Raw genomic sequence first — 22842 nt, forward strand, 5'->3', positions numbered from 1 at the left:
AATCAGCTTCTTGGTTTTGGTGACAAGTGCATGGTGTTGTTGGTGCTTCAAGGTTTCAATCTCCCTCCTGTATGCTGACTCATTACCTTTCTTTATTCAACCCACTACCATGATATTGTCAGTAAATTTTTCAATGGTGTTATTGTTGTACTGAGCCATACAGTTGTAGGCGTAAAGTGAGCAAAGGAGGAGGCTAGGAACACAGCCCTCTGGTCCTCCAGTACTGGTGAAGATTGTGGAGGAGATGTTCTTGCCAATCCTCACTGATTGTGGTCTGTAGGTGAGAAATTTCATGATCCAATTACACAGTGGGGTGTTGAGTCTCAGATCGTGGAGTTTGCTGATCAGTTTTTAGAGGATGATGGTGTAAAATACAGAACTGCAGTCAATAAAGAACATAGTGATGAATGCATCTTACTGTCTAGGTGTGGTGGTACACCACCGGCCAACTGCAGGGGGCAACCTCTGTACCTGCAGGAGTGTAAGGGGACAGGTCAACACCTGGCTGGCTGTTAATCAGTTGGCCTGAATGGATCAAGCCCCACCCGGTCGGGTGTCAATCACCCTCCGGGATATAAGCCTGCGCCGGACTCCCGAGGCCTCACTCAGAGTTGCTGCAGCTACAGCCAGCCTAGCTCTGTGGAAGTCTTTGTGGATTAAAGCCTGGTGTACAGTTTTTACCTTGTGTGTGTCTGATTCTGGCTAACAGCGCACCACACTAGGTGTTCCAGGGCTTTTTGTAGAGCTAGTGAGATGACATCCACCATAGACCGGTCAGCATGGGCATTAATCTTCACTCCATTAAGGACATCTACAAGAGGCAGTGTTGAGAAAACACCACCTAGGCCATGCCCTCTTCTCACTGCTACCATCAGGAAGGAGGTACAGGAACCCGAACACAAATATCCAATAAATTGCACATAAACATGTTCTTCCACTCCACCATCAGATTACTGACTGGAAATGAACTACAGACACTGCCTCACTTTTTATTTTATTTCATATTAATTATTTTATTTAAATAGTGTATTTATGCAAATGCAAAACAACAGATTTTGCAACATGTTCAGGACAATAAATTCTGATTCTGATTTTGCTTAACAAGTTAAACAAGAAAATCTGCAGATGTTCGGGTTGAGTGCAATGCATATATGTGCTGTAAAAACTCAGCAGGCCATATACCATCCTTAGGAAGCAAAGTGTAACCAGCTTTTCAGGCCTGGACCCTTCGTCAAAGCAGGCAGGTGCCTGAATAAAAATGTGGGGGGAAGGGAGGAGAGGAGAGAAGGGAGCAAGGGGCGGGGGGGGGGGGGCGGGGAGAAGCAGAAGCTAACAAGTAAGAGGTGGATGCAGGTGAGAAAGTAGAAGAGAACAAAAGCTGAGAAGAGATGGGGAGAGGTCTGAGAGTAGCTCTCTGATAGGAGAAGGGGGGAGGGGTGGTGAAGAGCTGGAGGAAAGGAGACAGATGCTGAGTATAGCTGTTTTTCCGGCACATCTGTGCATCTCCCTATTCCCTCCCTTCTCCTATCAGAGAGCTACTCTTGGACCTCTCCCCATCACTTCATCTTCTTTCTCTTCTGCCCTTCCACCTCTCTGACCTCTAATCTGTTAGCCTATGCTCCTCCTTCTGCCCTTTCCTCTCCTTCTCCACCCTCCCTCCACCTTTTTGATCAGGTAAAGGCCTGTTTTTGCTTATACCTGATGAAGGGCCCAGATTGAAAGGCTTTTTACCTTTTACTGCTGTGTAACCTGCTGAGTTTCTCCAGCATGTTTGTATATTTTATTAAGCAAAATTGTCCCAATGTCTCAATCCATTGAATAGATGGGAATGATCAGGTATTGAGATTCTCACTTCAACTGGCAATAATATTGTATGCATTATTTCAAAATACAGACAATAAAGGGAGACCTGAGTCTCCCTGTGGTTAATTTTCTGGGGTTCAGGAAATACTTAATAAATTCAGAGTTGGGAAACATCGCACCATGACAGAAATATCCATCTTGGCTCTGTGACATTATAGCAGTTTGTAAAATATTTATTACGATCAACTAAACCAACTTTGATTTCCTTTTTAAAAATTACATTGCACTATCTAATGGAACAATCCAGTGAGCAATAAATTCAGTACTAGTTTGTGACCATTATCTTAAAACTTATCTCTGGTCAGTGATGTTCAGCACTGTATGTAGTCATGACACAATGTTACATCCAGACTCTGAAATTTTTCTCACCGATACCTGAAATCAAGCTAGTGAATCTTTGCATCACTACCTTCGATTCAAGCATATCCTTTAAATAAAGATCACATTTAGTGCCAAGACCTAGAAGTGAACTTCAAAGCAAAATTGTTCAAAGTAAACAGCAATTTTATGAACGAAAATTAGCATACATTAATGTATTTTACGTACCTGAATAATGTAACCACTTGAGGAATGACAAATGTTTTTGGACTATAAGATGTGAATATTTTACATTTCATGCATGTGTGGCCGTAAAGCAAGGAAGCTAGACCTATACATCATTGGTTAAAGCCTAGTGAGAATTTTGAACTGGGCACAATCCTTAGAAAGCTGTCAATGCCTTGGAAGAACAGATTTAACAGAAGGGTACTAGGATGAAGGACCTCTGCTATGTAGAGTAACTGTACAACTGGAATTGCTCTTTTTAGTTTAAGGGGAACTAGTCGAGCTGCTTGGAGATGAATGACAAGGGCACTATTTCACAGTGTTCAACAAAAATATATTCCAGTTAAAAGCAAGGACAGTACGGGTGGGGGCAGTCAGCTTTGGATAACTAAAGAGATCAAGGAAGGCATCAAACTAAAAGCTCGTGTGTTCAAAGTTGGCAAGAGCAGTGGAAAACCAGAAGATTGGGAAACCTTTAAAAAGCAACAAAGAACCACAAAGTGAGCAATAAGGAAGGGGAAAGTAGACTATGAGAAAATATCCACATAAAATACAAAAAGGGACAGTAAAAGTTATAATTATATAAAGCACAAAAGAGTGGTTAAAGTGAAGGTTGGACCCTTAGAAGATGAGAAGGGGGAATTGACATTGGACAATGAGGAAATAGCTGTTGCTTTGAATAACTATTTTGTGTCATTCTTCACGGTGGAGAAAACATCGAACATGCCAAAGACAGATGTTATGGATGTGATGGGAGATGAGGAACTGGATGTAATAGCTATCACTAAAGAGGTCGTACTCAGAAAACTTGATGGTCTAAAGATAGACAAATCCACTGTTCTGATGGAATTTATCTCAGGGTACGGAAATGGATGACAGAAGTTATAGTCAAGGCTTTGGTGATAATTTACCAAAATTCTCTGGATCTGGGAAGGTCCCAGCAGATTGGAAGATAATGAATGTCACATCACTATTCAAAAAAATATAGGTGAAAGGCAGGGAACTATAGGCCAGTTAGTTTAACATCTGTAATTGGGAAAATGCTTGAAACTGTCATTAAAGGAGAAATAGTGAGGCATCTGGAGCAAAATGGATCCATTAGGCAGATGCAGCATGGATTCAACAAAAGCAAGTCCTGTTTGACACATTTACTAGAGTTATTTAAGGCTAATAACAAGTGTGGTAGATAAAAGGTAACTGGTGGATATTGTTTACCTGGATTTCCAGAAGGAGTTCAATAAGGTGCCACATAAAAGACATACAAAAGATAAAGATGGATAGAGTTAGGGTGATGTATTAGAATGGAGAGAGGATTGGATGATCAATAGAAAGCAAAGAGTTGAGGTACAGGGGTGTTTTTCTGTTTGGTAATTGGTGGTGAGCAGTGTGCCTCAGGGGTTGCTGCTGGGCCTGCAAATTTTACGGTATATATAAAAGATCTGGGAGAAGATCTAAGTTTGCTGATGACACTAAATTGAATGAAAAGCAATTTGTGCAGAGAATATGGAGAGTCTGCAGAGAGATATAGATAGGTTAAGCAAGTGAGAAAGGGTCTGGCAGATGGAGTACAATGTTGGCAAATGTGAAGTTATCCACTTTAGAAGGAAAATTAGAAGATCAGAATATTATTTAAATGGCAAACAACTGCAGAAGTACTTAAGGGTGCTTGTGCACAAATTGCAAAAGGTTAGTTTGCAGGTGAAGCAGGCTATCAAGAAAGCAAATGGAATATTGGCCTTCATTGCCAGAGAGGTGGAATTTAAGAGCAGGGAAGTTATGCAAAGTACTGGTGAGACGGCATCTGGAGTACAGTGTGCAGTTCTAGTTTTCTTAGATGCGGTGCAGAGGAGATTTACCAGGTTGATTCCAGTGATGAAGGGGTTGGCCTATGAGGAGAGATGGAGTCATCTGGGACTCACTGGAATTTAGAAGAATGAGAGAGGATCTTATCAAAACATACAGTATAAAATTGTAAAAGGCATAGATAAGATTGAGGTAGATATGTTGTTTTCTTTGGTAGGGGAGACCAGAACTAGGGAACTGCCTCAAGATTCAGGGTAGTAGATTTAGGACAGAGATGAGGAGGAACTGCTTTTCCCATAAGGTGGTGAATCTGTGGAATTTGCTGCCCATTGAGATTTCTCACTAGAAATTTGCCACCACCTATCAAAAGAAATTTCTTTGTATTTCAACTCCTCCACAAGAAAGATACTATTTTTTTTTCTTAGCAGTTTATGTTAAGTGCTTCTTGGTAACATACACCATACTTCTATCACTTTATGTGATTTCCTTGCAAATCTTGACTTCACTTCTAATTTTTTAACTTGTTAGCTATTCAGTTGTATCTTATGATATTTGACAGTTTCATGGTGGAAAGATAATTTTAAAGATTCAAGATTCCTTTGTTGTCCTATAGTACAGGGCAACATTAAACAAAATTGGCTTCTCCCTGGTATAAGGCATTAGTGCTGTTGGCAGAAAGAGAAGCAAAAGAGAGTCCCTTAAGAGTCACTGAGTGTCCTTGGATTCACCTCTAGCACTCCTGCAGCATCCATCTCCTGTTCATTCCATCAGAAACCAGAGTTCCCGATCCAAACCTCTGATACAATCAGGAAGTCTTCAGCACCCAAATCCCAGCTCCGATACCTGGTCCCCATGAGCTAGTTTCCAGCATCACAAAGCCTTTGTGGGTCCCCCAAATGCAAGTCACCATCAGCCTGTGTGGGTCCTTAGGCCACTGAGCCCTTCGCTGGTCTGCTGCCATGGTCATGGTCCCGTAGGATCCTTCAGCCACTGATCCCTCTGTTGATTTGTTCCAATGGTCACCATCCTCTGCTTATTTTTCTCAATGGAAGGTGTTCTTATAACTTCTGCACCCTGTGCTTGTCCACTGTTCCCCCGGAGTCTGCAAACTGCCATCTTGGACATAGAGCCTGTGTTCACAGGTTTTTAATTTAAAAACACCATCAGCTCCTCTAACAAGCTGTTTAAAGCTTGTTCAGTGCTACTGGCATCATGACCAGCTGGTTAAATCCTTTGGAGCAGCTCTGAGAATTGCACCAGCAGCAGTGATGCTATTATAGCAGTTCCGGCACCATTGTTTGCCTAAATAATCTGCCTAACTTTTCCATTGATTATATAGTGTAAAATGTAAATACAAATTGTTCAATCATGATAAAAAGGAATAAAAATCAAATACAATACACAAAGGTCAAACAACATCCATAAGCAGCAAAGAATAATCAATGTTTTGGGTGTGAACCCATCATTGAGGTAGCCTTTATTCTAATCCTTCCCTACCTCACCCAAAATCTTTCCTTTTTCTCACATGCATATTGGCTATCTAAAAGTCATCTGCAAACTTACAAACCTATCTTCCACTTCTATATCCAAGTCATTTATAAAATTTGCAAAGAGCTGGTGCCCCAAAACAGATCGCATTAGTCACCAACCTCGAGGCAGAACATGTTCCATCTACCACTGTCCTCTACTTTCTGCAGGTAAACCAATTCTGAATCCAAGCAGCCAATGTCCCATGGATCCCATGCCTCATGACCTTCTGAGTTAGTCTGTCATTGGAGGCCTTGCCAAATGCATTACTAAAATCCATATACTCCACATCCACTCCCTTAGCTTCATTGATTTCTTTTGTAACCTCAAGATACGCAAGTTTAAGAACACACACCTATAGATACAAGTACAGTTTCCTTAACATAACATAACATAACATAACATAACAATTACAGCACTGAAACAGGCCATTAGGCCCTTCTAGTCCGCACCGAACCAAACACTCCTCTCTAGTCCCACCTACCTGCACAATGACCATAACCCTCCACCTTTTTCTCATCCATATACCTGTCCAGCTTTTTCTTAAATAATAAAATTGACTCTGCCGCCACTATTTCTCCCGGAAGCTCATTCCACACCACTACCACTCTCTGAGTAAAGAAGTTCCCCCTCATGTTACCTCTAAACCTCTGCCCCTTAACTCTTAACTCATGTCCTCTTGTTTCAATCTCTCCTACTCTTAACGGAAATAGTCTATCGACATCCACTCTGTCTATCCCTTTCATAATCTTAAATACCTCTATCAAATCCCCTCTCATCCTTCTACACTCCAAAGAATAAAGACCTAATCTGCCCAATCTCTCCCTGTACTCTAGATGCTTAAACCCAGGTAACATTCTGGTAAATCTTCTCTGCACTCTCTCCACTCTGTTTATATCCTTCCTATAATTAGGCGACCAGAACTGCACACAGAACTCTAAATTAGGCCGCACCAACGCCTTATACAATCTCAACATCACTTCCCAACTCCTATATTCCATGCAATGATTGATAAAGGCCAGCATACTAAAAGCCTTCTTCACCACCCTATTCACATGAGTTTCTACCTTCTGGGAATGATGTACCATTACTCCTAAATCCTTCTGCTCTTCTGTATTCATCAATGCTCTCCCATTTACTACGTATGTCCTGTTCTGATTCTTCTTACCAAAATGAAGCACCTCACACTTATCAGCATTAAATTCCATCTGCCATTTTTCAGCCCACTTTTCTAAGCAGCCCAAATCCCTCTGCAATCCTTGAAAACCTTCTTCATTATCCACTATTCCATCTATCTTAGTATCGTCTGCATATTTACTAATCCAATTCACCACCCCATCATCTAGATCATTAATGTATATAATGAACAACAATGGGCTCAATACAGATCCCTGAGGCACACCACTGGTCACAGGCCTCCAACTTGACAGACAATTTTGCACTACCACTCTCTGGCCTCTCCCTTTCAGCCAATGTTCAATCCATTTGACTATCTCAAAATTTATACCTAAAGACTGCACCTTCCTAACTAACCTTCCATGTGGTACCTTATCGAAGGCCTTACTGAAGTCCATATAGACAACATCCACCACGCTACCCTCATCCACATTCCTAGTCACCTCTTCAAAAAATTCAATCAGATTGGTCAAACAGGACCTTCCGCTCACAAATCCGTGTTGAGTGCTCCTGATCAGACCCTGTCTATCCAGATATTTATAAGTACTATCTCTAAGAACTTTCTCCATTAATTTACCTACCACAGACGTCAAACTTACAGGCCGATAATTGCCAGGCTTCCTCCTTGAACCATTTTTAAATAACGGAACCACATGCGCAATATGCCAATCCTCCGGCACTATCCCCATCTCTAATGACATTTGGAAAATTACCGTCAGAGCCTCTGCTATTTCCTCCTTTACTTCTCTCAATGTCCTGGGGAAGATCCCGTTTGGTCCCGGAGACTTATCCACCTTTATATTCCTCAAAAGCCCTAACACTACATCCTTCGTAATCACTATATTCTCCATATTTACCCAATTTGCTTTTTTTATCTCACATATCCCAATATACTTCTCCTTGGTGAATACCGAAGAAAAGAAACTGTTCAATATCTCCCCCATTTCTCTAGGCTCCACACACAGTTTTCTGCTCTGATTCTCTAAGGGACCAATTTTATCTCTCGCTTTCCTTTTACCATTAACATATTTGTAGAACCCTTTTGGATTAATTTTCACCCTGCTTGCTATAGTCTCCTCGTACCTTCTTTTAGCTTTCCTAATTCCTCTCTTAAGATTCCTCTTACATTCAATGTATTTTTCAAACATCTCCTTAATTCCATGCTTCTTATACCTAATGTACGCCTCCCTTTTTCTTCGAACCAAGTTTCCAATATTCCTTGAAAACCACGGCTCTCTCAAACCTTTTGCCCCTCCTTTTAACCTAACAGGAACATAAAGCTTTTGGTGTTGTTATCAGACTCCAGAATGGACCTCCGATTTGTAAAAGATTATGCTTTGCACTGTTAAACTTTACTTTGACACTAGACTCTTGAAAATAAACAATTCAACTTGACAATTCAATTAAAAAAAACCTTGTATTCAGCAGTAACCTCAACAAAGTACCTAGTTTCTTAACAATTCAATACAGCAGAAACTGACATAATTATCTGAAAAGATATTCAGTAACTATATTACCCAATCACTGAAAATGATGAAAAATCACCGATTTTGCTGCAGACAACCAATGAACATTTTGCATGAATTTTGGGAATGAAATATTCATATCAGTAAAGTAACATTTAGAAAGTTAAAGCATATCCTTTACTGTTGGCATTTCAATTCAAGAAATCTCCAAGTTTGACTACTTCCCACATTCAAAGTTTATTAGGTAAAGCATTCAGAGGCCTCGAAAATCCCCTTATGCTCCCTTTAAACAAAAGGGTCTGATGGGAGAATCATAGAAAATACACAGCACAGCATTGGGTCTGTCGTCCAGCAATTCGCTGCTTTTCTAAGATTTCTCCGAGTTTCACGCCCACCCTCCTCTTTCATTCTCCTGCCGCTTAATGTGAATAATTTTCCCTTCCATTTTTCCATCACTAAGCTTAAATCTACATCCCCTGGCTTTTGACCTCTCTGGTGAGAAAATCCTTCCTGTTTTCTCAGAGATATACAAGACTGTATGTGCTGGAAAATGGAAACATAAACAAATTGCTGGAGGAACTCAGGATGACAAACAGCATCAGTAGAGGCAAAGGGATGGCCAATGTTTCAGGGTCATGGTCCTGAATGCATGAGTGATCAACCCTTTCCATTCACAGATGTTACTCAAGCTGCTGAGTTCCTCCAGCAGTCTGTTATCTTCCTCCAATTTTCTCCATCTCGGCTCTACATAATGTTCTAAAATGGATTTCAGTCTCCCCTCAAATTCCTCTGTTAATATTTTAAGTTAAGTTAGACATACAGCACTGTAACAGGCCAATTCAGCCCTACGACTCTATGCCACCCAATTTACACCCCATTAATCTACACGTTTTTCCCAAGAAAACAACTGAACTTCAACCTTTTCTCAGGGCTATGATTTTCTAGTCCTGGCAACAACTTTGGAAAACTGCTTTACACCCTCTCTAGTACATTTGCATTGTTCCTGTAATGTGGTGACCAAAAATATATATGGTACTTAAGCTGCAGCATAAATAATTGTGTAAACAAATAATTGAGCCTAATACCCTGCTTTCTATTTTGCATCATGGTTAATGAAGAATCCTGCATGCCTTATTAACTATCATATTAACTTATGCTACTTACTTTGTGGAAGTGTGGACAAACACTCCAAAGTACCATTCTTCTTTCATACTATTAAATGTATAATAAATGCAGCATACCAAATGATCTTATTGATCTTCTCCAAAATGTCATCTCACACTTCTTTGAATTAAGTCCCATTTGCCACAGATTTGCCAAACTGCCCCCTCCCCATATCTTGTGCAGATTTTAGTTTTCTGCTTTCACTATCACCTTGCAACCAAGATTTATATTGAACTCCCTTATCCTGTCCTCCTACAATTAATACATAGCGCAAGTAGATAGGGTTGTCTCCAGCAACTCATCGTCAACACTTTCATTGTGAATGTATCTATGGATAGCACATTAGAAATCTTTCACTACTAATAAGCCCCACGGTACTGTGTCAATTCAGAGTCGGTTGTGCATACCGATATTTTATGGATCTGACCAGTTGACCCCAACAGCAATATGAACGCACAGGAAAGATGGAGATGAGAGAAATAAACAGTGGAAATGATAAAACACTATTTAACATCTCGCAAACACTCATCCTGTATATTTTGTTAAAATTACACAGCTTAAGTACTTCAATTCTCTAAATAATATAATCTATACCATATGTTGCAGTATTTTTATAAAAAGACAGCCATAGGTTAAACCCCTCTTGCCTAACATTATACCCAACTGATCCATGCAATAAAGATGTCAAATTGATTATGTTAAGCAAAAAACATTTCCATTACTGTGAGAAGCTCATGTGCTCCTTTACAGGGCACAATTAGAGAGTGCAGCAGAAGGTGCAGTCAGTTACATCATTCAGTAAAGGTCCTCCAGACTGCCGAGCTTCACGTGTTGGTACCAGATGATGAACTCATGCTGTGGCGATAAAACCTATGTTTTCACTATTCACTTCAGACAGAACTTTGACTTCTTGTTTTTCCTGTGCAATGCAGACACACAGACTTGATGCAAGTAAAGTAGCTAAATTTCCTTTATTTGGCAATGCTGGAAATGCATTACTACTATTTATAGAGCCTTATAACAAATCTTAATAAGTGAAGATCTATTTTGTGTTAATTTCATTTGACACTTTTTAAATTTGAGATGTCAGTTTTAAACGAAAGAAAAGTCTATGGACATGTACCAAACATTATCAAACTTCTTGCAACTTCACATGCTTTGCCTCCTGCTCTTCTCTTCAGTCTTCATGTCAAGAAGGTGGAGAGCAACAATCATTGTGATCCCAGAGATTCCTTTAACCACATGTCTCCCCTCTGGTATGAGCAATACATTCCATTCTCCCCATCCTCATCGTTACAGAACCATCATCCTTTTTGATTCTTCTTTCATTTAATTTTCCTTCACATTGACCATATCATTTCCCATGTTTCTTTTCCAACTCCCCATAATAGAATTCCCCTATCCTCAGCTTCCATTTATCCCTGACTCCACATTCATCCTCTGTCATTTTCTCCAACATGTGCATCTTCCCCTCCCTTTTTTAAAAAAAAATCTTTATTTAAAAGATTTTTAAACAGCATACAATCAAACAACAGAAAGAAATCAATTTTTATATATATATAAAAAAAAACCCTCCCCACCCTCCCACTTCTTCAGCCAGCTCCCTTAAGGGGAGCCAAATAGAAAAACAGAACAGAATATATACAATATTTTGAAGTATATTCCAAATAAGAAGACCAGATTTTAACAAAAAAAGGAATAATTATCATGTAAGTTGCATGTAATTTTTTCCATAGTAATACAAGCTCTCAATTCATTATGGCAACCTGCTATATTAATCTCCACATTATCTTTCCTAGAACTAGCTACACATTTTCGTGCTAAAGATTAAACATACAAATGCAATCTGAAATTTATCCAACCCAATCCCTTCAAAGAGACCATATAGCCCAACAAAAAAAAACAAATCGATGGGTCTAATGGTAATTTAATTTTGAGTAATTTTTCCAAGACCAACCTAATTCCTTCCCAAAATGGTTGTACTTTAACACAAGACCAAATGGCATGTAGAAAAGTTCCAGTACATAATCCACATCTAAAACAAGAGTCCGAATTACTAAACCCATATTTTTTCAGTTTCTCTGGAGTCAAATATAACTGATGTAAAAAATTGTAATTAACCATTCCATATCTTACATTAGTCAATTTAGTTACATTTTTTATGACACATAACTTCCCAATTCTCTTGAGGGATAATATAAGTTAAATCACTTTCCCAATTAGACCTAGATTTCTCCCATTCTGGTTTATCCATACTTTCTTGTAACAATTGATACATATCTGAAATATAACCTTTCTTTGGTAGAAAGGAAATCAAAGATTCAAATTTCATCACATAGGTAAATTCATCTCTTTACCATAATTATCTTTTATCAAAGCTCTGAGTTGATACACAAATAAAGAATTTACAGATATATCAAATTTTCCCCTCAACTGACCTTCTTCAAAACAGTCCGGAACTATCTTTATACCCTAAGAATTCCATCTCTTTAAATGATCATTGAACATTGAAAAAGAATTAAGCTGATTATGATATAATAGGGTTTGAATCGATAACTTACCCTTCGACCCTAAAACCATATTTATTTTAACCCATATCTTTAACAAATGTTTTAATACCAGCATATTACATTCCTGCAATAAGTTCATGTTCCACTTAAATATAAACCGGTATACCTCAACTTCAGAAATACAAGCCATTTCCACCTTCGCCCAACTCAGGGGTTGGTCCATAACCATCAATCTACTAACAAATTTCAACTGAACTGCCTCATAATAATTTTGAAAATGAGGTAACTGAAGTCCACCTAATGCATATTTCCATGTAAGTTTTTGCAAAGCTACTCGTGCTAATTTTCCCTTCCATAAAAATTCCCACACCGCTCTATTCAAATCCTGAAAAAAACCCTTTAAAAGTAAACATGGTATCGACTGAAATAGAAATTGGATTTGAGGAAAAATATTCATTTTAATACAATTTACTTGACCAATTAATGTTAATGGAAGATCTTTCCATTTAATAAAATCCATTTTAATCTTTTTTAATAAAGGAACATAATTTAATTTATTTAAAGATTGATAATCTGTATTTACTATTACTCCTAGATATTTAATTCTATCTGACCATTTTAATTTTATAATATTTTTATATTCTGAATAATCTCCTTCACCAACTGGCAATATTTCACTCTTATCCTGGTTTACCTTATATCCAGATAACTCCCCAAATTCCAACAAACAACCTTGCAAATATTTCAAAGATTGCTCCAGTTCTGTCAAATATACCAACACATCATCTGCAAATAAATTAATCTTATATTCATCATCCGCAATAGTTATCCCTTTAATCTTATCATTCTATCGTACTGTCTGAGCTAATGGTTCAATAGCCAATGCAAACAAGGCTGGTGATAATGGACAACTTTGCCGGGTCGATCGCGTTAATTTAAAAGGTAAAGTTTGACCATTTGTCACCACCCTAGCAATTAAATTTTTATATAAAGCCTTAAACCAACCAATAAAGTAAGGGCCAAAATTAAACTTCTCTAACACCTTAAATAGAAAATTCCATTCAACCCTATCAAAAGCTTTTTCCATATCCAGTGCAACCAATACTGGTTGCTGTCTAGATGCATTGACCAATGTCCATCCCCAAATGCGAATCTGATTTCCATGTCACTGCTATGCATTTTCTTGTCACTACTAATGCAATTTTCACAAATTCCTTTTGATACAAATACAATTTTGGACTTATCCCTGATATATTGCCTAATTTAAAAAAAAAGCATTGTATCTTGAGAAAATTTGACTCCTGTAACCTGTTCTAAAAATGCTCCTAGTTTCATCCAAAATTATCTTAATTGCACCTAAAACATTTATCTGATAAATCTAATTTCTATCTATTTAATTTTTGTCGGGACAGATATCATTGATGTAACAATTTACGTGGAACCTTGTAGCAGCCCACAGCTCACTCCACGAGCTGACACAGCAAACAGTTGTCAAAAACACAATGATCAGGCAGACAGCATGCAGAATGAGATGCCCACTCCCATAGGTCACAGGAATAGCTGTTGAATCGGCCAATCACAGGCAGCGGATCACATGGTGTCAAATCTGGGCCTGCGCATCCAGGACCAACCAATCAGCAGCCGATCTTGCTCAAGCCACACCCTGGTGTCGATTACACTCCCTTGGTGTGCGAGTTTTCTTTCTACCGCAAGCTGTAGTGACCCTGCTACAGTGGTGACCCCGACAGATCAAACGATGCTTTGGACCCAATGATGGAGGAACAGCCTACAATCAATGCCGTAGTGTTGAAGCTGGTGAACTTCTGAACGCCACATCTGTGGTTCCACCAGGCCAAGGTGCAGTTCGCCATTCGCCAGATCTCCGCAGATGACACACACTACTACCATGTGGTCAGTGCCCACAATCAAGACACTGCAGCCCACATCATCAACTTCCTCCAGCAGTCCCCAAAGCAAGGGTAGTATGTGGTCATTAAGGAGCTATTAACCCGCACTTTTGGCTCTCAAAGCGTGAGCGTGTGGCATGACTGCTGCACATCAACAGTTTGGGGGACATGGCCCCTTCTGCCCTCATGAGCGACACGCTCACTCTCATTGATGGCCACACCTCTTGCTCGCTGTTCCAGTGATCTTTCTGGGGTGGCTGCCTGAAGACATCCGGCTGCTCATTGTGGACGAAGACTTTGATGACCCCAGGAAGGTGGCTGCCCAAGAAGATGTGCTATTGGCAATGAAGAGGGATGTCTGCATTTCACTTGAACAGGTGACAACACCTTGTCAGCAACTCCTGGCCAGGAAGCCCATCGACCAACCAACCAATGTATCCCACCAGTGAGAAGTACTGTTTATATCATCAGTGGGGCACCGAGGCCCATCGATGTTGCTCCCCCTGTGTGTTCTAAGGAAATGCCAAGGTTGCCCTTCATTGATGGCTGCGACGATTGGCCAACTGCATAGATCCTCCACATCCAAAACTCCTTGTCAGGCTGACGTTACTTGATGGACACCGGGGCACAGTACAGCGTCCTTCCCCCATCCAGCCTAGAAACCCCGCAGCAGCAAGGTGGGCTGATAACAAACGGCTCCAACATTTGGACATTTCGCATCCGTATAATTCCCCTCCACTTTGGGGACAGACAATTCACCTGGAAGTTTACGGTGGTGGCCTACAACAACTGTTTCTGGGTGCCGATTTCCTGAGAACCAACTCGCTACTGGTGGACATTAAGGGGGATTGGCTGATACATGTCTGGACATTTCAGACCCTCGCTCAAGGGCACTGAACTTACTAACCCCCATCTACACTCGGTGAGTACAATCGACAGTAAATTTGCTCAAGTCTTTGTGGAATTCCCCTCTATCACTACACATCATTTCAACTTGGAGGAACCCAAACATGGGGCGAGACAGCAAATTATTATGGAGGGCCCTTCCCTCCACACCAGGGCATGGCACCTTCACCTTGAGAAACTCAACCTGGCTAGAGCAGAGTTTCAAAAGATGGAGGAACTCAGCATTGGGCAGCGCTCCAATAGCCCATGGGCCTCCCCCCTCCATATGGTACTTCAGGCAGCTGGAGGTTGGAAGTCATGCGGAGACTACTATTGCCTTAACAAGACCACCATGCCCAATAGATATCCTGTGCCTCATATCCAGGACTTCACTGCTAATCTGCAAGGGGCACAGATATTCTCTAAGGTGGACCTCACTGGGGGTTATCATCAGATTCCAGACCCTGATGACATTCCCAAAACTGCCATCATAACCCCCTTTGGATTGTTCAAATTTCTCTGCATGCCATTCGGGCTGAAAAATGCGGCTCAGACTTTCCAAAGGTTGATGAATACAGTGGGCCGGGATATGCACTTCACCTTCATCTTCCTCAATTACATTTTAATAGCTAGCCACACCCTCACCGATCACACCACTTACTTAACACTATTGTTTTCCAGACTAAGTGAGTTTGGATTAACCATCAATCCAGCCAAGTGCTGGTTTGGCTGAGAGACAATTGATTTCAGGGGCCATCACATTGACCAACATGGAGCCAAAGTGGATGCTATTCATTCCTTCCCCAGACCAATGACCGTGAAGGGACTGCAAGAGTTGGCAGGCATGGTCAATTTTATCATTGCTTCATACCTGCACCAGCCTGCATCTTGAGTCTGCTATTTCCCCTCATGGCAGGACCCAATAAAGACATTCAATGGACACATGAGGCGACCAAAGCTTTCCAAGCAACCAAAGATGCCTTGGCCATCCCAGGACAGATTCATCCTAGTACAGATGCCCCAACTGCCTTCACAGTAGATGCCTTCAGCTCAGCAGTCGGGGATGCACCTGAGCAATGGACAGTGGCAGCTGCTGGCCTTTTTCAGTAAACATCTCAGTAAACAAGTTCAGTACATTTGATAGGGAGCTGTTAGCGTTATACCTGGCAATTTGGCATTTCTGTTCTTTCCTGGGGGGCAGTAAGTTCAAAATTTACACAGACCACAAACCACTTACCTTTGCTTTCAGCAAGGTGTCAGGCCTGTGGTCAGCCAGGCAACAGCGGCACCTGTCCTACATATCTGAATTTTTGACAGACATTGAACATATCACTGGCAAGTCCAATGCGATAGCCGATGCCCTATCCAGGGTATCAACTATGCAGCCCTGGGAGATGTGCAGCAAGCCGACCCTGACATACCGGCATACCAGACAGCACTTACCAGCCTGCAACTGGAGGACGTCCAGGTCGCCCCAGGTCACCACATGCTGCTCTACAACACCTCAACTTGTGAACCGTCATTCCAGTCACATGGAGGAGGCGAGTTTTCGATTCGGTCCACAATTTGGCTCACCCTATCAGGTCTACGGTTAGGCAGGTATGTCTGGCACGGGCTCCATAAAGAGGTCACTCAGTGGGCCAAAACATGTACTCGGTGCCAGGGATCCAAGGTCCAAACCCACATTAAAGCCCTTCCGCAGCCTTTCGAACCAGCACGCTGCCATTTCAGCCTCATGCATATAGACATTGTGGGGCACTGCCTGTATCCAGAGGTGCACTTTATCTATTGACCATGGCTGACCAGATGACTAGATGGCCAGAGGTGGTGCTGCTACCTGAAATCTCCATGGAGATATGAGCACGGGCATTACTGAACACCTGGGTGGCATGTTTCGAGGTCTCCGAATACTTAACATCTGACAGATGTTTGCCTGACACAAAATTCACTTCCAGCCTGTGGATCACCTTAGAAAATGCCCTGGGGATTCAACTCCACCATACCACAGCATATCACCCACAGGCCAACGGGCTGGTGGAAAGATTCCACAGGTACCTGAAGACAGCTCTGATGGCTCAACTTACTGGACCAAACTGGGCAGATGAATTCCCTTAGGTCCTGCTAGGCATTCGCACTGCCCCGAAAGAGGATCTCGAAGCATCATCTGCAGAGTTGGTCTATGGCGTGCCCCTAGTCACCATGGGTGAATTCGTGGCAGCATCCAAGGACTTGGGGGAGTTTCCGGTGGCTACATTATCTCAACTGCGCAAGCACCTGGGCTCACTAGCCCCAGTTTAGCCCAGATCTCAAGGGCAAGTCAGCACCTTTGATTGAAAAAAATTTGCAGACTCTCACTATGCTTTTGTCCAGCACGGCCACCACTTCAACAGCTTTATACTGCGTTGTCAGACACAATTGCTCCACCTACGTGTTGGACATTGTGGTAGGGAGAAGGCCTTCATGCTTGACTGGCTGAAACCTGCCCATTTGTACATTAACCAGCCAGTTACTCACCTGACCCCACAGCACAGGGGTCGGCCGCCAAAAGACAGTTGTGGGGGGGGGGGGGGGGGTCATGTAGCAGCCTGCGGCCCAATTCATGGGCCAACACAGCACAAAGTCATCGAACATGATGATCGAGCAGATAACATGCAGAATGAGAGATCCACTCCCATAGGCTGCAGGAATAGCAGTCGAATCAGCCAGTCACAACTAGTGGATCGTAGGGGGTCCAATCCAGGCCCACACATCTGGGATAACCAATCAGCAGTCGGCCTTGCTCAAGTCATACCCCTGGTGGCCTATAAAAGGCAGAGCTGCAGCCCAATAAAGTCACTGTTGATTAAACTCCCTTGGTGAGTGAGTCTTCTTTCTAGCTTGAGCTATAACCCAAGCTATAACAGTAGCAACCCTAATCTAACATTTATTCAATTTGCCATACTATCATGACATAACTCCAATTTTTCTCCCATTTCTGTCTAGATCTATGAAGACTATATTGGGATTTGATCCTTAAAGGACTTCTTAAAATTTTGTTTATTCATTCAAGTGATATGGGCTTATCAAGCTGAATCAGCATTTAATTACCCATCCTTAATTGTCCATGACAAGGTGGTGGACAGCTACCTTCTTGAACTGCTCTAGCCTTTAAGGTGTGGGTATTACCCACAATGCTGTTAGGATGGGAGCTCCAAGATTATGATGCAGTAATGGTGAATGAACAGCGCCATTATTTCCAAGTCACGATGGTGTGTAAGTGCTCTGAGACAAGTTGGAGCAGGTTTTTGGTGTAATCTCTTGTCAAAATATTTTTCTCTCTTATTTTCAACATCCCTTTCTGAAATTCTGGTCACTTACTTTTGAGGAGAAACCTGCTGAAATTACTTTGGTGAGTGCTAACTGTGAATCTAGCTTGGATATGTCTAATCAAGATTTCTTTTTCAGTGAAGTTTAGAGTTCTCTGCCCATGAAGGCAGGAGAAAGGTGCCTGTCTCTTTAAACACATACAGTTTAAACATTCAGCATTATTAAAAGCAGCTTCCACTGGAAGTGATTCAAACAAACATTGTTGAAGATGTCAGCAGCAATAAATTCTGCATATCACATATCTATTTACATCGCTTTGATGAACTGGGAAACAGTGTTATGGTTAAAGAAATTCTTCCAGCACAATTTCATACCTTGCATGGAAAATTTTCCTGATTTCTGAAATACTTAATTTGATTTTTGTTTGCATGATACTTTTTTGTGGGAAATTATAAAGCTAAATGTCTCAACCAAGCTCCACACTGTTTCAAATCTTCATCTTTTTCATTGCATCTTTGTTCCAGTGATTCCAGATCCCATGAAAGGTCATCCATCTGAGAGTTTGACACCATTTCCCTCTCCTCAGTTGCCTCCTAACTTGCCGCTCATTTCCAGAGATTCCTGTTTACATTCCAGATTTACAGCTAGCAGATGATTTTCTGTTTATATTCTCCAGAATTTACTGTATCTACTTATCTGCCAAATCAAGTTCAGGCAGGGAAACGCATGTGAAATTAGGGAAACATCCATACTTTGCAGGTTCCTTCAGAAAATAATTAAAATAAAGACGGAGTCCAGATCAAATAAATGCTGAAAATCTGCAATAATATCATCGGAAAAGAGAAAAGTGATGCTTTGTCTTAAGTATAAATGGAGTGGTGAAAGAAATAAAAGGATATAGAACTTGGCTGGCAATGCTGTAGAGCTGCAACACTGCTGAAATATGAAAATGTTTCCACTCTGTAATAAAGTAAACAAAAAAAAGGCCTACTTTTTTTCTTAGTTGCCTCAAAGACTTTCAGTGAAAGCTCAGTGTGTATTTAATTTGGCAGTGGGGAGTGTGGAAGGATCTTTTTAGTTCAGATTAGCACATCAAATACATTAACACTAATTAATTAACCAAAATATTAATGCATAAATACTAATTTATTAATGATTATGCTAAGACAGGTGCAGATACTCAAGGAAAGTGGTGGGCGGGTGGGGGTGGGGTGGCAGGATGTGTGTTGTGTTACGAGGTATATTATATTTTATATTGTACATAAAAATGTCTTTAAAAGAGAGATTGTGGGGGGTTTAGTGTAGGTCACTTTACAAACAGATACACTTCACATCTCATTTAAAATGCAAGAGCTTTGATGAAGATAGACATTCAGGCATCAGTGGCTTTGCAAAATACAATGGAACTGCTTTGAAGGAACTTCAGAAGTAGGTTAAAATGGAACAAAGTCCGGGCTCAAGTGCTGATAATGATCTTTCAAGGATTGGATTTGAAGCCTTGGGAGGGGTTCTGATATTTACAAGCACAGAGAGAGAGAGAGAGAGAGAGAGAGAGAGAGAGAGAGAGAGGTCAGTTCTGCAGCAGCAATTGAAGCTGCACCATGGCAAGCTGCCAGGCTTGTTGAAAACCCCATTTTGAAGATGGGTTGTGAGCTCTGAGTTCAGCCTGTTCAAAACCCTTGTAGTCTTTACAAGAAGAAATAGCTGACTGGAGTGTTTATCCTGAAATAAGGGAAATAAGAGGAACTCTGTGGTGACCTGGAAGAAGAGGTTATCATTTGGAAAACCCATGACGCGGCAAGTTTCTTCGGCAAGACACTGAAGTGACTGATTGGAGGAAATAAGTTTGTGTGTGTGTGTCCAACGAGCAACAAGTATCTCTCTGAAATCAACAAGAACCTTCCTGAGTGGTAACCATTTATCTTTAAGCACCAGAGCCTGGTGAAAATTCATAAATGTTAAATTCCATGCACAGTATAAAAATTGCCTGATACTGGTGAACTTGGAGGAGTGAGAAGTGAGATTGGACTATCAAAACAAAGAACATTCCTGAACATATACACATTAAATACATGTGTGCTTAGAATAAGAAGGGGGTTAAGTTAATAATAATAAATTAAAGTTTGATGTTTTAGGTTAAAAAAAATTAAAGGCAACTCTTGTTTTAGTAGCCATTTGTCTTGGTGAATTTTTATTGCTGCTGGGTTTTGGAGTCCTCAGGGCTCATAACAGTTGGCCTAGCAATGACAGCCAAGCTGAAATTCCACTAGCTCTTACCAAAGACAGCAAAAAGGCTCCGGGATGTGAATTCCCTGAGTGATAAATTTCCAACAGTTCTATTTCTCTCTGGACCATGTGATATATAGAAATTAGGGGAACCTAACTGTAAAAATACTGGAAAGAAGGGGGACATGTCTGTGTGATTGGTCCACAATATGGTGTATCATTGCACAGGATAATGCTTGCTGTCTAGGAAGTGACTGTTTTGAGATTGGTAATGTTAAATAGCATTGGAGAATTTAAACTCATGCATTTGTTAATTTGGGGAGCTTCTTAGTTCGCTGCAGACCACCCACAAGTTTGTGATTCAAATAAAGGGAATTGGCTGAAGAAAGATCAAAGTGTTTCATTCCTCAGGAGGGTAAACTGGTGATTGGGACCTCACCCTAGAACCTGGATCGAGGACTGACACCGATCCTCCACAGGAGGGAGGCAGCTGTTAGAACAAACATGTGGCGCTTGGTAACATAAGCAAGAAAGAAACATTCTACATTTTCTATTGGCCCTTTGCCCAGACCTCTAAAACCCTTTCTTTCGATAAAAGTGAAGCTGTGTCTCTTCTCTCTCCACCTCTCTTGATCTTTCTGTGGAAGGAAAATGGAGAAGGACGTGGGTTTTGAAAAGAGAATGAGAACAAAGATGTACTGCCCAGATGCAGATCGTTAGTCCCTTTCTGTGAAATAGTGAACATTTTATGCTGGCTGCCTTTTTGATGCTTGTTGCTTACCACGATTAAATTAGTATGTGGATTCGCATTTTATTGTTACATAGTTTCCTGATGTGCAGAAATCCCAGTGCCACATGCTGAAAGAGTATTATTTGCCCCAACTGTAGAATACATAAATGGATATGAGACACAGTTAGTGTTGTGGTGAGCAAAAAACTACTACAGTGCCAGCGACATGGATTTTTATCTGGCACTGTCTGTATTGGTTTCCTCTAGATTTTCTGGTTTCTTCTCACATTCCAAAGACAAAGAGGGTTAGTAGATTAATTGGTTCATTTGGGTGGTACAGGCTGGAAGGACCTAACTTTTACCATTCTAACTTTTTTTAAATTACATAATTTATGATGTATTATTATCACTTGTATTAATGTGTGATAATTAGAACAGAATCTTACATTAATTAGATGCACCTTGCTTTAATTCTTTTTGTCTCATGTTCGCTTTTCATGGGTTTTCTTACAGGAACTCATTGAGTACACTTGTACATTCACTGACCAAAACTGGTCAGGAGGAGAGGCTAGTGAGAAATCACAGCCATCAAATGAGTTTTCAAGTCATGGAGCCATGCAGCAGAGAAATTGACTCTTCAGCCGAACTTGTCCATGTTGACCAGAGCTAGTCCCATTTGCCTGCCTTCAGCCCACATCACATTAAGCCTTCCCTATCCATGTTCCTGTCTAAATGTCTTTTAATAAATGTTGTAATTATACCTATCACTTCCACTCTCTGTGGCAGTTCATTGCACATACCAATCACCCTCTGTGTGAAAAAGTTGCCCCTCAGTCCCTTTAAAAGCTTTTTCCTTTCACCTTAAATCTATGCCTTCTAGTATTTGACTCTCTAGTCTGGGAAAAAAGATTAACACCATTCACCTTATCTATACCACTCATGATTTTGTATTCCTCTATAAGGCCTCCCTTCAACCTCCTATGCTCCAGGAAAAAATATTACCAAGCTATCTGGTCTCTCCTTATAACTCAAGCCCTCTAGTTCTGGTAACATCTTCAAAATTCTCTTCTGCTTTGTCGAGGCCATTAAGTGATTGCATGATGGTCGAGTGAATCTGAGAAGTTCACAATTAATCACGTCAAGTCTGAGGTGTCGACTCAAGCACAAAACACACTTATTGTTAATAAAAAGACAAGCCTGTTGTATTGGAAGACAGCTCAAAATAACAATGCAAAAGTACTTCTGTCAGCACCTCAAATGGAGAGAGATTTATCTTAGAGCAAATGGCATTATTGAAATTGAGAATGAAGGAGAAATGTTCAGAATGAGGACTTACACAAATGGAAGTTGATTTAGGGCAGTGGTTTTCAAACTGCCCCTTAAACTCACATTGTACCTTAAACATTCCTTATCCCATAAGTGCTCGGTGATTAGTAAGGGATTTCTTAAGGTGGTATGTGAATGGGAAGGGAAAGTTGAGAACCAGTGCTCTAGACCCAATTGGTACTGAAATATTTTGCTTGAGAAAAATTGTCATTGGCCCATTTCTTTTCAAGTTATGAAACCGTGCACATAACGAGTCAATTAGGTACAATTAAAACAGTGGTTTTCAAACCTTTTTCTTTCCACTCACATAGCACCTTAAGCAATCCCTTACTATTCACAGAGCACTTACGGCATTAGGGATTGCTTAAGGTGGAATGTGAGTTTCGGGAGGCAATTTGAAAACTACTGAT

At 40.8% G+C, this 22842-nt stretch overlaps 1 long non-coding RNA gene across 1 annotated transcript in view; it reads left to right on the plus strand.

The window, feature by feature from the left end:
* LOC138752754 (uncharacterized) overlaps positions 1-21803 on the plus strand; it is a 51218-nt gene extending 29415 nt beyond the window's left edge. The window contains exon 4 of the long non-coding RNA XR_011350900.1: positions 21620-21803. This is a non-coding gene — a long non-coding RNA (uncharacterized lncRNA). The remainder of the gene's footprint in view (positions 1-21619) is intronic.
* The last annotated feature ends 1039 nt before the right edge of the window (positions 21804-22842 follow it).

Source organism: Narcine bancroftii, chromosome 1, assembly GCF_036971445.1.
Source record: "Narcine bancroftii isolate sNarBan1 chromosome 1, sNarBan1.hap1, whole genome shotgun sequence".
Taxonomy (NCBI): Eukaryota; Metazoa; Chordata; class Chondrichthyes; order Torpediniformes; family Narcinidae; genus Narcine; species Narcine bancroftii.